A 15999-nucleotide genomic window follows, 5' to 3' on the forward strand; every position below is an offset into this window, starting at 1 on the left:
GAAGAAGAATGAAAAGAAGAATGAAAAGAAGAAGAAGAATGAAAAGAAGAAGAAGAAGAATGAAAAGAAGAATGAAAAGAAGGAGAAGAATGAAAAGAAGAAGAATGAAAAGAAGAATGAAAGGAAGAATGAGAAGAATGAAAAGATTCTTCTTCTTCTTTTCATTCTTCTTTTCATTCTTCTTCTTCTTTTCATTCTTCTTCTTCTTCTTTTCATTCTTCTTTTCATTCTTCTCATTCTTCTTCTCATTCTTCTTTTCATTCTTCTTCTCATTCTTCTTTTCATTCTTCTTCTTCTTTTCATTCTTCTTTTCATTCTTCTCATTCTTCTTTGCATTCTTCTTTTCATTCTTCTTCTCATTCTTCTTTTCATTCTTCTTCTTCTTCTTTTCATTCTCCTTCTTTTCATTCTTCTTTTCATTCTTCTCATTCTTCTTTTCATTCTTCTTCTCATTCTTCTTTTCATTCTTCTTCTTTTCATTCTTCTTTTCATTCTTCTTTTCATTCTTCTTCTCATTCTTCTTTTCATGAAGAAGAAAAGAAGAATGAGAAGAATGAAAAGAAGAATGAAAAGAAGAAGAAGAATGAAAAGAAGAATGAGAAGAAGAATGAAAAGAAGAATGAAAAGAAGAATGAGAAGAATGAAAAGAAGAATGAAAAGAAGAAGTATTCCAGTACAGCAAAAAGTGTATCTGCAGAGAGCTCCGCTATTTCTGACAGTTCTCTGACAGTTTCTTCACATTTACAGCGGTTGAAACATTGTATCTATTTCCGAATAAAAACATCTGTATCCTAAATGGAAACAAATAGATACAATGTTTCAACCGCTGTACATGTGAAGGAATTGTCAGAGAACTGTCAGAAATAGCGGAGCTCACTGCAGGGACACTTTTGCCGGCTGATCGGGAAAAATCCGATTCGCGCACCCGAAGTATGCTAATATTCGGATTCGCCGCGAATCGAATTTTTCCTGAAATTCGAAACGAATTCCACTTCGCCTGGTTCGATTCGCTCATCTCTAGTGGAGAGTTAAAAGTAGAGAAGAGACGATGAGGACTGGATGACAAGCTTTTGATGAGTGACAAAGTAGGCTTGTTTGGCAACATGGAGGGAGGAATTGTATGTTAAGAAAGCAGATTTATATAGGGTGAAAGCTTGGTGTAATTTGGTTTTATGCCACATTCGCTCCAGCGCACAATTATGTCTCTTAAGATTTCTGGTGTCGTCAGTCTGCCACGGTTGTAATGGTCGGGGCTTGATGCTTTGTGTAGTTAGAGGAGCAAGTGAGTCTGATGTGGTTTAAAGTGAACTGTTATAGACAGAAGTGGCCAGGTCAGGGCAGGACAGGGGAGATATTCTGTAATAGAGGTGGTCAGTTGCAGAGCAGAAAAGAGAAGGGTTAAAGTTGTGAAGGTTTCTGCTGGTAATTGTTTGCTGCTTGAAGGGATAAGTGTTTGAAGACGAAGAGACTGTGAAGGTGATGAGATTGTGATCAGAGAGGGGAAAGGGGGTGTTTGTGAGGTCAAAAAACAAATTTGTGCACTACCTACTCCAATACTCACTAAACACCAAAATTAGAAAAGCAAACCTTTCACCCTTGAAAGTATGTAGATAGTATGTAAACTTTTCTAATTATTCTCAATACCTCACCCAAATAAAATAAATAAATAAATAAATAAATAAATAAGATGCATTAAATATATAAATACATATATGTCCCACAACTTAATAAATGTCCCAAAATACTTTCATAATCCAAAAAATATCTGTAAGAATATTCCAATCTGATTTGTAGATAATCCAGTGTAGACTTTTCAGACTCTTCATGAACCTCAAAACAAAAACTTAAAATAGTGTATTACCCTTTGACTAAAATTATGTGATTGTGAGGTTGTAGGGAGTGCAAAGACAGGAGAAAACAAGGTCTAATGTATTCCCATCAGAGTGAGTGGAGGACTGTGTCCATTGTGTTAAAGCAGATCCTCTCCAAGTTTTTAAAGTTTGGTGGCTGACGTTTGGCAACTCGAACTTTCAGCTCCCTCCACAGATTTTCAGTCGGATTAAGGTCACTCCAGTCTGGCTAGGCCACTCCAGGACCTTAATGTGCTTCTTCTTGAGCCACTCCTTTGTTGCCTTGGCCGTGTGTTTTGTGTCATTGTCATGCCGGAACACCCATCCACAACCCATTTTCAATGCCCTGGCTGAGGGAAGAAGGTTCTCACCCAAGATTTGACGGTACATTGCCCCATCCATCGTCCCTTTGATGCAGTGCAATTGTCCTGTCCCCTTAGCATAAAAACACCCCCAAAGCAGAATGTTTCCACCACCATGTTTCACAGTTGGGATGGTGTTCTTGGGGTCATAGGCAGCATTCCTCCTCCTCCAAACACGGCTAGTTGAGTTGATGCCAAAGAGCTTGATTTTGGTCTCATCTGACCACAACATTTTCAACCAGTCCTTCTCTGCATCATTCAGATGTTCAGTGGCAAACGTCAGACGGGCTTGGACATGTACTTTCTTGAGCAGAGGGACCTTGCGGGCACTGCAGGATTGCAATCCTTATCAGCGTAGTGTGTTACCAATTGTTTTCTTGGTGACTGTGGTCCCAGCTGCCTGGAGATCATTGACAAGATCCTCACGTGTAGTTCTGGGATGATTCCTCACTGTTCTCATGATTATTGACACTCCATGAGGTGAGATCGTGCATGGTGCACCATACCTAGGGAGACTGACAGTTGTTTTGTGTTTCTTCCATTTGCGAATGATTGCACCAACTGTTGTCACCTTCTCACCAAGCTACTTGGCGATAGTTTGGTAGCCCAGTCCAGCCTTGTGTAGGTCTGCAATCTTGTCCCTGACATCCTTGGACAGCTCTTTGGTCTTTACAATGGTGGAGAAAAAAAAAAGCAGTGTGCACCCACTTTAAGACACTTTACATATATTTAATGAAAAAAAATATAAAAAGAGATAACAGTAAATAATACATATACAGTGAAGGAAATACATATTTGATCCCCTGCTGATTTTGAATGTTTGCCCACTCACAAAGAAATGATCAGTCTAAAAATCGAATGGTAGGTGTATTGTAACACTGAGAGACAGAATAGCAACAATAAATTCAAAAGAAATGCATGTCTAACAAATTATGCACTGATTTGCATGTTCATGAGGAAAATAAGTATTTCATCTCCTATCATTCAGCAGGATTTCTGGCTACCAGGTGTCTTTCATACAGGTAACAAGCTGAGATTAGAAGCAGTCTCTTAAAGGGAGTGCTGCTAATCTAATTTTGTTACATATAAAAAGATACCTGTCCACAGATCAGATTCCAAACTCTCCACCATGGCAAAGACCAAAGAGCTGTCCAAGGATGTCAGGGACAAGAGTGTAGACCTACACAAGGCTGGACTGCGCTACCTAACTATCGCCAAGCAGCTTGGTGAGAAGGTGACAACAGTTGGTGCAATCATTCGCAAATGGAAGAAACACAAAACAACTACCAGTCTCCCTAGGTCTGGTGCACCATGCAAGATCTCACCTTGTGGAGTGTCAAGGATCATGAGAACAGTGAGGAATCATCCCAGAACTACACGTGAGGATCTCCAGACAGCTGGGACCACAGTAACCAAGAAAACAATTGGTAACACACTACGCCGAAAAGGATTGAAATCCTGCAGTGCCCGAAAGGTCCCTCTGCTCAAGAAAGCATATGTCCAGGCCTGTCTGAAGTTTGCCACTGAACATCTGAATTATGCAGAGGAGGACTGGTTGAAAGTGTTGTGGTTAGATGAGACCAAAATCGAGCTCTTTGGCATCAACTCAACTCGTCGTGTTTGTAGGAGGAATGATGCTGCTTATGACCCCAAAAACACCATCCGACTTTTGGTTCCGGTGCCATGTGAGGATGGAGCGACCTGTCGCTGCTCCTGGCCCCGCCGCCCTCTGCACTCCGATACCACACCAGATCACTGGTCACCTTGGCAGTTCTCATATCCCCTACCCTAGGGAACTGGATGGACCACTTTTTGGAGCACTGCGCTCCTCGATCGTCTCAGGGACCCTGGTGGGATCCTGACCCCGAGCCAGAGGTAACTCCCAAGATGGCCACCGCCATACAACAAACTCAGCATGCAGACATACCTATTCTGCCATCCATGCAGCAGGCGGAAGATAGCGCTCTCTCCCAAACAAAGATCTCTCAGGCTGTAGCAAGCACACTTACCCCTTTAATTGCTGAAGCAGTAGACAAGGTGGTGCAACAAGGTATGGAACAGCTGTGACAGGAATTTCATAGCCGGATTCATAGGCTGGAGGAAGCAGAATGGCGCATTCTATCCGTAGAAACGCAATTACATCAGGTAAATACTACTCTTAATACACAGGGCACCGTACCACAATCCATCCTTGACAAATTAGAGGATTTGGAGAGCAGATCACGCAGAAACAATCTGCATATTATTGGTCTTCCAGAACACTATAAACCATCCTCCCAGATGGAACTCTGCAGCCACTGCATTCCTAAAGCCTTAGGCCTACGCTATCCCTGTGTTGTGGAAAGGGCTCATCGGGTAGGACCGCCACAAGATCCTGACCCAGATCACCAGCTGAAGCCCAGACCGATAATCGTCAGATATCTTAAATATACTGATGAACACCTCATCTTGCAATACTACTGCAAGGGTGGGACATTTACCATGGACAACCACAAATTACTGCTTTTTGCTGACTACTCTGTGGAAGTGTTGAAACTACGCAAATCTTTTGCCTTCATCTGCTCCCTACTTCACCAGCATGATCTACAATTCTCATTGGCCTACCCTGCGTTGCTACACCTACACTGCCCTGACAGTGACCAGCTATGGTTTACTTCTCCTGTGGCGGCTAAACAACACATGGAATCTCTAGCCAGTGACCGGTGTTCTAATCATGCAATGGACGAGACCACCATTGACCCCCCCCCACCTGTGGGTAATATCTCGGCCAAACATCTAAGCAGCCCAGCGAAGCACCCCTCTAAAAGCTGACGCTATGCTGTCGGCTCCAAACACAGAGAACCTACCTGACGAGCCCATGATGGGTTGGCCTATCCATTGGAGGGTTTGTTATCCTCCGGCTACTACTGTGCCTAAAGTGCATTTTGTTGATGTTGTTCTCCTCTTTCCTCTCTGTTAATATACACGTTATGTTGCATGCATTTCTCAGGGACTATATATCCCATAGGTTCTAATGTATATTCTGGGCCTGAGCACTGTATTCAGTTCCCAATGTGGCTCTGTCACATACCTGATTGGAGACTGAAATGACGAGGTCGGCCTCACTAGTGCCACTAGCCCTGACCCCACTGGAAGTGGAACAGAGGGTGTCTAGGGACCAGGAAGACAAGAGCGCCAGCAGATGTTGTTTACAGCTCTTGCAGCTGGAGACCTTGGAAGACTGATGAACCTCTGATTCAGGAACAGTAATGATATACAAAGCTGGTATGGTAGGTCGCCAGGTGTGCACCAGAGTAAGACAGGAAGCTGGGATGGGAGACAGGAGCAATGTCATAGGAATAGCCGGGGTCATCAACGAGCGGACAGCAAGGTACCAAATCATAAGCAAGCCAAAGTCAGGAACGAAGCCGAAGTCAGGAACGAGTATCAAGCAGTGGAGGAAACAAGAGTCAAGTCAGGAGCAAGCAACAAGGGAATCACACAGGAACAAGCAGGACACGGGGGGAGCTGAAGATCAGTCAGCACTTAGCATAGGCAGAGGCACCCTTTAAATAGTCCGTCTGGCGCCAATCTTCGCCGAGCGTGTGCGCAATCACGCATTTCTGTGCGTATGCGCACGACCAATCACTCTTTTCTGGACATTTCTATGTGCATTTCTATTTGCCAATCATCTCACCGGGATTCCCTTACAGGCTCGATATGTTCTCATGTCTTGTTGCATTGGCTCTAAACTGGATTGCTGTTCTCATTGAGCCCACGCTCTCAGCTTTAACCTGGGGTGGCCAGCTTCCTTATCCTAATGCGGCGTGCTCCCTCTGCATCTCATATGACATCTCCTCTGGCGCTCTATATGGCTTACCAATGTGAGTCCTTTATCACGCAGGGGTCAGGAAGCTGGACATTCTGTTTGTGGAGTATACCTCACACGGAAAAAAGTAAAGTCCTCAGACACTACTGGGATTTCTAGGTTTTTGTTTTTAATTCAATTTGTTTTGCTTCTGTTCATATATACATTCACCTATTGTGATACTGTCTCTAATTTACTGTCGGTCAGTGTACTGATGGGGGTGCTGCTTCAGATTGAGTGCGGCTTGAACGAGTGCGTAGAAGAAGCAGTTAAACGCAGCAGTTGAACTAAAGCAGGAGAACTCAAGCAGCAGGAAGACACAACAACAGCAAGAAGCTCTACTGCATGCTGGAAGACTGCAAGCAAACACCCTGGGAAACCTCTTACATGCCTAAGACCCACTCCGTGTACCTTTATATAATACACCCCTCTTCTCCTCTTCATATTACTATCCTCTGTTCCCACATCTCATTTCCTTACCCCTCTGCTCCACCCCACAACCTGTACATCTCCCCCTCACTGCTATCATCTCCCTACTACTGCTCTCTTCACCTCCCCAAAATGTCTCTTCCACTCCTCCTTCTCATTTTCCTCTCCTCCGTTCCCAAAATCCATTCATTATATCCCTCTGCCCCTCCCAAACATTTGTATATCGTGTCCTCACTGCTTCCCTCACCCCTCTATGGCACCCACCACCTCCTCCTATTACTCCGCTCTCCCACTGACCCCAACACCTCCACTAGGAGTTTCTCACGCTCCTGCACATCCCGCTCCCATGCCACCTTTCTCACCCTTCTCCTCCTCCTAGCCGCGGGGGACATCTCCCCGAATCCTGGCCCTCCACCTCCCTCACCCGCTCAACACCCTCCCGCCTCCACATACTACTGCAACCCCCACAACTTAGTATCTGTCCCCCTGCTCCCTAAAATCTCCCCCCCGTTTTCATGTGCACTCCTGAACGCCCGTTCGGTGTGCAACAAGCTTACCGCCATCCACGACCTCTTTGTTTCCCGCTCCCTCAACCTCCTAGCGATCACAGAAACCTGGATCCAGCCCACTGATTCTACCTCCCCTGCTGCACTCTCCTATGGAGGTCTCACCTGGACCCACTCACCCAGGCCTAACGGTCGTAAAGGTGGTGGGGTTGGTCTGCTCCTGTCACCGCAGAGCACCTTCCGAGTCCTCCCAAACCCCCCCTCCCTATCCTTCTCCTCCTTCGAGGCCCACTGCCTCCGACTATTCTCCCCAACCCCCCTGAAGATTGCTGTGATATACCGGCCTCCTGGATCCATACCACGCTTCCTGGATGACTTCTCCTCCTGGCTACCCTTCTTCCTCTCCTCTGAGCTACCCACCATCATTCTTGGGGATTTCAACATCCCTGTCAACCTCGACAACCCGGACACAGCCCGTCTCCTCCACCTAGCCTCCTCCTTTGCACTTGCACAGTGCATACAATCCACCACCCACTCCGACGGAAATATCCTGGACCTTGTCTTCTCCAACCGCTGCGCTCCCCACAACCTCACTAACACCCCCTTCCCTCTCTCTGACCACAACCTGATCACCTTCTCTATCTCCTCGTCCTCCAACGCCTACCCCTCCAAATGTCACACTACTACCAGCCGTAACCTCCGCAACCTTAACCCTGCCTCCCTCCACTCTGCAGCTGATCAACTCCACGACCGCATCCTCCCCCTGTCCTGCCCGACTTGGCTTTGACCGCCTACAACAATGCGCTCTCAACAGCCCTTGACTCACTAGCGCCTTTAACCACACGCAACATCAGACCCCGACCGCTCCAGCCCTGGCAGACTGATCACACCAAAACCCTCAAACGACACAGTCGTGCCCTGGAGCGACTATGGCGCAAAACCAAATCCCAACAAGCCTTCACCCGCTACAAATCTGCCTTCCGCACCTACACCTCCTCCCTCCATGCTGCCAAACAGGCCTACTTCTTGACCCTCATCAAGGCCCTCTCCTCCAATCCTCGCCGACTCTTCTCTGCCTTCAACTCTCTACTCTCTCCACCCCCACCTCCACCCAGCACCTCACTCACTGCCCGTCCCCTCTCACACAGTTACCCCCTTATCCCCCCTCCCCCTCGACATAACCCGCAGGGACTTCGTCGCTGCTCAAACTCTCTCCAACCCCCTTCACCCTCACTCAGCTACCCCCTCATCACCCCTCTCCCACAGCCCCACCACTGCTCTGACCTCCTCTTCCACCCCACCCTACATTCCTCATACTGTAGCTCCCCCAACACTCCACACCTTTGACCTTACTACCATCGAGGAAGTCTCCAAGATCCTCTCTGATGCCCGCCTCACCACCTGCCCCCTCGACCCTATCCCCTCACAACTCCTACGACCTTCCTCCTCCTCCATCCTACGCTCCCTCACCCACATCTTCAATCTCTCCCTCTCCTCAGGCACTTTCCCCTCCCCTCTGAAACATGCACACATCACCCCCATACTTAAAAAGCCCTCCCTGGACCCCAATGACCCGAACAACCTCAGACCCATCTCCCTGCTCCCATTTACATCTAAACTCCTCGAGCGCCTAGTCTACACCCGCCTATGCTCTCACCTCAACGACAACAACCTCCTCGATCCCCTACAGTCCGGCTTCCGTCCCCTACACTCCACCGAAACTGCCTTACTCAAACTCTCCAACGACCTGCTAACCGCCAAAGCTAATGGCCACTATTCAGTGCTCCTACTCCTTGACCTCTCTGCGGCCTTCGACACAGTCGACCACCCCCTTCTCCTCAAAAAACTACACTCCCTCGGCCTCAGAGATTCTGCTCTCTCCTGGCTCTCATCCTACCTGTCACAACGCTCCTTCAGCGTTACCTATAATGCTACCACCTCCCCCTCACTCCCCCTCACTGTTGGGGTCCCTCAAGGCTCTGTCCTCGGGCCCCTTCTCTTCTCCATCTATACCTCCTCCCTTGGCCAACTCATACACTCTCACGGCTTCAACTACCACCTCTATGCCGACGACACACAAATCTATCTCTCAACCCCCCACCTCACCCCCTTGGTCTCAGCCCGAATCACACACCTACTGAGCGACATATCAGACTGGATGTCGCTCCACTTCCTTAAATTGAACCTCTCCAAAACCGAGTTTCTTGTCTTCCCCCCAGCCCGGACACCACCCCCCATCGATTTCTCCATCACATCCAACAACGCTACCATCAAACCCGCCCTGCAGGCCAGAGTACTGGGTGTCATTCTGGACTCCAACCTATCCTTCCAGCCCCAAGTCCAATCTTTAACAAACTCGTGCAGACTCCACCTCCGCAACATCGCCAAAATACGCACGTTCCTAACCCCAGAAACCACTAAACAGCTCATCCACTCCCTCATCATATCACGACTCGACTACTGCAACTCCCTCCTCACTGGCCTGCCTCGCCGCTGGCTATCCCCTCTTCAGTCCATCCTGAACACGGCTGCCAGACTCATTCACCTTTCCAACCGCACTGTCTCCGCCACCCCCCTCTGCCAATCCCTCCACTGGCTTCCGATTGCGCAACGGATCAAATTCAAAATCCTAACGCTGACGTACAAAGCTGTCCACCATACTGCCCCGAACTACATCACTGACCTAATATCCAAGTACCGCCCAGCACGCACACTCCGCTCCTCACAAGACCTCCTTCTCTCTAGTTCCCTGGTCTCCTCCTCCCATGCCCGCCTCCAGGACTTCTCCAGGGTGTCACCCATCCTCTGGAACTCCCTGCCCCAACCCATCAGATTATCACCTACTCTCCTCTCCTTTAGGCGCACCCTGAAAACCCATCTCTTCAGGGAAGCCTACCCCACCCCCTGCTAACTTGCCGACCTCCTCCACTCTTCCTACCACTCCATCCCCCACAGCTATCTCCTCCTGTGCCACCACCCCCTCCCTCCTAGATTGTGAGCTCGAAAGAGTAGGGCCCTTGATCCCCTCATGTTTTGCATTGTATTGGTATTGTTCTGTCACATGTTCTGTCTCCCTTTTGTAATGTACAGCGCTGAGCGAACTATTGGCGCTTTATAAATACTGTATAATAATAATAATAATAATCTACATAGAGGCAGGGACCAGGCCTGTAATTCTTCAGAGGGTTTCCCCTCAATTTTCTTTTCTTCTCTTTTTTTTTCTCTCTCCCTTGTCTTAGGTGAGATCATCCCCTTTTTTTCTTTCGTCCTTTTACCGGAGAGCTCTGTTTTGATATAATATGCACTTGATACCTTCAGAGTCATGCGGGTCATCTCCTGGAACGTCAAGGGCCTACGCTCTCCGGGTAAATGGATGAAAATCCTAAGTCACTTAAAGCGTTTGAAAGCAGACATTGCCCTTCTACAAGAGACACACCTTTTGGAAGCTGATCTTCATCGTCTCAAGAATCTCTGGGTAGGTGAGGTTATTGGCTCAATGGCCACGAGTCGCAGGGTGGGAGTGGCCATCCTCTTTCCTAAATATCTATCTTACACCGTGCGTTCAATAGACCAAGACCAAGAGGGACGTAAACTAACTGTGCATCTCTCTATGGCTTCTAAAAACATAGCAATTACTAATATTTATGCTGTAAACTCCCCATGTATCCCTTTTTCCAGGACCTTGCTCTATGGGCTCTACACTCTCCTGAATGCCTCCATTTGATGGGAGGAGACTTTAATAGTCTAATGCATCCCATTGAGGATAGAAATTCACAATCCTCAGGACCCAAAGTAACTTCCAGTTGCACACACCGCTCCTCACATTTAGCGGACACTGTCTCCCATCTACACATGACAGACGTATGACGTCTTTCCCACCCGACAGATATGGAATTCACCTACTACTCACCCCCACATGACACCATGTCCCGTATTGACTACGTATTTTGCTCCTCATCCCTTTTACCTATGGTGAGAAACTCAGAGATCTTGGAAATAGCCATCTCAGACCACAGCCCGATTGTGGTTATGCTTGACGATCTCCACCCTAGTGGTACTCCACCCCCTTGGAGATTTCCCTTCTACCTCATGGACAACGAAGTCTTTCATCATATGTTACTCAATACTTGGAATGACTATGCTCTCACCAATGCTGAACATACTACTGATCCCATTTTATTTTGGGAAACGGCTAAGGCAGTCCTGCGGTTAAAATCATATCCTATGTTTCTCAGTACTAACGGCACTCCTTGGACCAGTTTTGCTCGGCTAGCTCAACCACTCGTAAAGCCCAGCTAGACCTTGGCCTAAATAGATACCGGGCGATGAAGCAGAAATGACAGGAAGCTAAGAGAAATTTTGAGCTATGGGTCGAACAAAGGGAACGCATCAAAACATCCTATTGCTCCTTACAATTTCATAAGTAAGGCAATAAAGCCGGAAAACTTTTGCCACCCTTTGTCGAGGCCCCTATGCTCCTACCCATATTATGGCCCTCAAGGAAATCTGACAACCTCATCACACGAAATATCCTCTTTATTAACTAATTTTTACCAACAGCCATACTCTGAGGAACAGGTTGATATGGATAAAGCGGAGTCGCTTCTGCGATCTATTCATTTACCATGTCTTTCCCAATCACAGCTCGATGCTCTGAATGCACCCATTTCTTCAGAAGAACTCTTGGCGACCATTACTAATTCATCTATTGGTAAAGCCCCTAGCCCAGATGGTTACTCATCTGAATTCTGCAAACTATCCCGTGAATATATTTACCATACCCTCTTGCAAGTATACAACAATATATGGCAGGGTGGTCCTTACCTTCCTACGGGCTCCACGGCATTTAAAAAGCTACTGGCCAAAAACGGCAAAGACCCCACTCTCCCTGGCTCGTACCGCCCTATCTCGCTCATAAATGTGGATGCTAAACGTTTATCCAAAATAGTCGCATCCCATCTGGCAAATATACTCCCTGGTCTCCTGCACCCTGGGCAGGCAGAGTTTGTCAAAGGTAGATCACATACATATACATATTCACACATTCACACATTCACAAAGTCATTTTGGCACTGGAACAAGCTAAACTCCATTCTGATAAAGATATGGCCATTCTGTCTCTTGACGCGGAAAAAGCTTTCGATAATATCAATCTTCACTGGCTCATCTTAGTCTTGAGGAAATTCGTCTTTCAAGGCCCAATTATGTATTTACTTCTCTCCATGTATTCCTTTCCCATGGCTAGGCTATTCACTCCGAGTACAGTTTCAGAATCTATTCGTCTAAAAAGGGGAACGCGCCTGGGCTGCCCCCTTTCCCCTCTCTTGTTCAATCTGGCCATTGAACCTCTTTCCAGACTGCTCAATTCTCACCCCATTCTTTCAGGCATTACAATTGGCAGTGTAGCCATGAAAGTTGCTTTATTTGTGGACGACATTCTCATCTTTTCCTCTGCAGTATCAACTGATCTCCCTATTATTCAGGATTTATTCACTACCTTCCAACTCTGTTCGAGCCTACGCATTAACTTCACTAAAAGCAAAATTCTCCCACTAACCCCATATCATTCCAGGTCATGAATCACATCCTCCCCACTTCAGATATCACCTATTTAGGCATCTGGATAGGGAAGGATCCCTCATCTCTATACCCGCTCAACTTTCTCCCTATTTTTGAGAAGATTAACCGGGAATTGGATAAATGGTCTACTTTCCCCCTTTCACTTTTTGGCAGGTGCCATCTCTTTAAAATGGTATCATATGCGAGACTCTTATACCCACTACAAACCCTGCCTTTATTGCTTAAACACAAAGATATCCAATCTCTGAATAAATCATTAGAAAAACTTTTTTGTGGTGTTCTAAACGATCCAGGATTGCACTCCGCAAACTCTCTCTACCAAAATGTGACGGTGGAATGGGCCTCACTAATATCCGCTTATATATCATGGCATATCTTCTCCACCAGGGACTAGACTGGTTGTCGCACAAATCAATGTACTCCAACTACACGCTTGAGTCAGTCCTGGTTCACCCCCTTAATTTATCGGCGGTCCTACATATTCCTCTTAAAATGCTACACCCTAGACTGAAACATAACTCTCTCATTCGCGATATGGTGATAGCACGGCGATAAGTCTGCAAGCTGATGGGAGTCTCATCTACTATCTCCAACCATCTTCCCATCCTGGGTAATCCTCAGTTCCCTCCTGTTATGGCTCATGAAGCCTTTGCCACGTAGGCGACTAAGGGACTGCATGTTGTTTCCTCCCTCTGGAACTCTAGATCCGGTACGGTTTGTCCTTTTACGGAAATATCTCAAAGGTTCCATCTTCCCCAGCATCACCTGTTTTACTACATTCAGCTAGCCAACTTTCTACGAACACAATTGTGGGGAGGTAGGATGGTTTTTGCCAGGGGCGGACTGACCATTTGGAAACTCGGGCACTGCCCGAGGGCCCGGGGTCAGTAGGGGGCCCCATGAGATGCCCCTGGTACCTTTTTTCTAGGCTTTTTTGAGTTTAGGCAAGGACACAGGAGCCCCCTGATCCCCTATTGCCCAGGGGCCCCATAAGTTGTCAGTCTGCCCTTGGTTCTTGCTCGTCCACTGATAGATAATGCACTTAAACGCAACCAATACTCATATATCCTCATTATACTCACAGATTTTAGATTGCCGCTTACCCTTGTTATGTGACTCACTTTTCCAAGGCTGGTCCAAGGATATACTGGAGTTGGACGACCTCTCCAGGCTTTTGGGGGGCTATACCCTGATCCACAAGATCATCATTAATGAACTATGGAGAGAAACTCAATTCAAACTTATCCACAGAGCCTTCATATCAGCATTGATGAACGGACCATCCCTGCAGTATGCAGTATGTTCCTGGTGCGGAACCCCTAAGCCTACCCTTTTCCACAGATTCTGGATCACAGGAGCATAGATTGGTCCAAATCCTTCCCCCCAGGTCCATTTATGTCTTCTATCTGCTCGGAGAGTGTTGCTAAGGGCCTGTATATCTCCTCACACACCCACCCTGTCCTCTCTTAAAAAAGATCTGAAATCACTTTTATACCTCAAAAAATTGGATACCCTAGTCCAAACTTTTGACCCCACCAAGCATTTTTTAACACATTGGAGGGGCTTTATCGCACATATGTTCTCTCAGCGAGAAATAAAGCAACCTATGACTACATTCCAATACACCGCCTGGTATGCTAAATCCAACCTGGCCAATACCCTAGGCCGCCTGAAGGTCTTGGACCCTACATCTCACATTTTGGGAAATTACCCCCTCACCCTTGGGGACTTTCTCATACACCCATAGGGCAAACACAGTAGGATCTGTTGTCCCATGACCCTATCTCTATCCCTCAGGGAATATTACTCAGAATTTTTGATCCACCCTTGGGAATCCATTTTCTGTAACTGTATTCTTACCCATGTGCAATCTCCTTTCTATGAATGTGAACTGATATGTGCCACACCGGGACAGAGACAAGCTCTCCAGTTTTGGGCTTGATGTTCTCCCATATATGTATATGAAGTGTCTCATCTATGAATGACAAGCTCTTCTCTACATATCTGTCTCGCAGAGAATATTCCATTTCAAATATTCAACTAATATGCCATTCATTTGTTATTCTTGTCTCCTACCTGGTTCCTATGTATCAAGATCATGTATACTTTATTCCTTTTGTTATCCTTTTGTAAAAAGAAAACTTGAAAATCCGAATAAAAAAAAAAACGCCATCCCAACTGTCAAACATGGTGGTGGAAACATTCTGCTTTGGGGGTGTTTTTCTGCTAAGGGGACAGGACAACTGCATCGCATCAAGGGGACGATGGATGGGGCAATGTACCGTCAAATCTTGGGTGAGAACCTTCTTCCCTCAGTCAGGGCATTGAAAATGGGTTGTGGATGGGTGTTCCAGCATGACAATGACCCAAAACACACGGCCAAGGCAACAAAGGAGTGGCTCAAGAAGAAGCACATTAAGGTCCTGGAGTGGCCTAGCCAGTCTCCAGATCTTAATCCGATTGAAAATCTGTGGAAGGAGCTGAAAGTTCGAATTGCCAAATGTCAGCCACCAAACCTTAATGACTTGTAGAGGATCTACCAAGAGGAGTGGGCCAAAATCCCTTCTGAGATGTGTGCAAACCTGGTGGCCAACTACAGGAAACGTCTGACCTCTGTGATCGCCACCAAGGGATTTGCCACCAAGTACTAAGTCATGTTTTGTGAAGGGGATCAAATACTTATTTCCCTCATGCACATGCAAATCAGTGCATAATTTGTTAGATATGTATTTCTTTTAAATTTTTTTGTTGCTATTCTGTCTCTCAGTGTTACACTATACCTACCATTCGATTTTTAGACTGATCATTTCTTTGTGAGTGGGCAAACATTCAAAATAAGCAGGGAATCAAATACTTATTTCCTTCACTGTATACAGCAGAGAAAAAAACCTCTATCAAGCTGTTCATACACCATACAATCCGATTGTCCAATCTCTGCACAATCAACAGGTGTATGTAGCATAAAATGTAAGGAGACCTGTGCAATACTAACAATTACCAACTATTTAGGAAAGTAGGAGCACCAATTAGTAGAAGACTGTCCATTTTGATTGTACAGTGTATGGCCAACAAGTGGGAACCAGACCAGATCAAGGAAATGCTGTAAGGTTACATTCTTCATCATACCCTTAGGGTATAGTGTGTCCAGTTAATAAGTCCAATGTAATTCCCTCTGGAGTATCAGCCTAGCCAAGTCTCCCTCTCTTTTTTTTATATTGTAAATTTTTATTAAGGGCCAGTGTCCATTTTGTAGACCAGAACATAGTTACAACAACAAAACTTTAAGTGTAAATGTTGCAATAAAAGAAAACCATCATTAATATAAAAGAAAACAAAATCAGGAGAAATATGAACAAAGAAAAACAGCATGGTAGCTCTAGTGGGTGAATACTCAGGTTACTTTCCCTCTATTTGGGAACTATAGG

The sequence above is a fragment of the Staurois parvus genome, unplaced genomic scaffold (genome assembly GCF_062004578.1).
Source record: "Staurois parvus isolate SC_StPar_1 unplaced genomic scaffold, SC_StPar_1.0 ptg000318l, whole genome shotgun sequence".
NCBI classification, from domain to species: Eukaryota; Metazoa; Chordata; class Amphibia; order Anura; family Ranidae; genus Staurois; species Staurois parvus.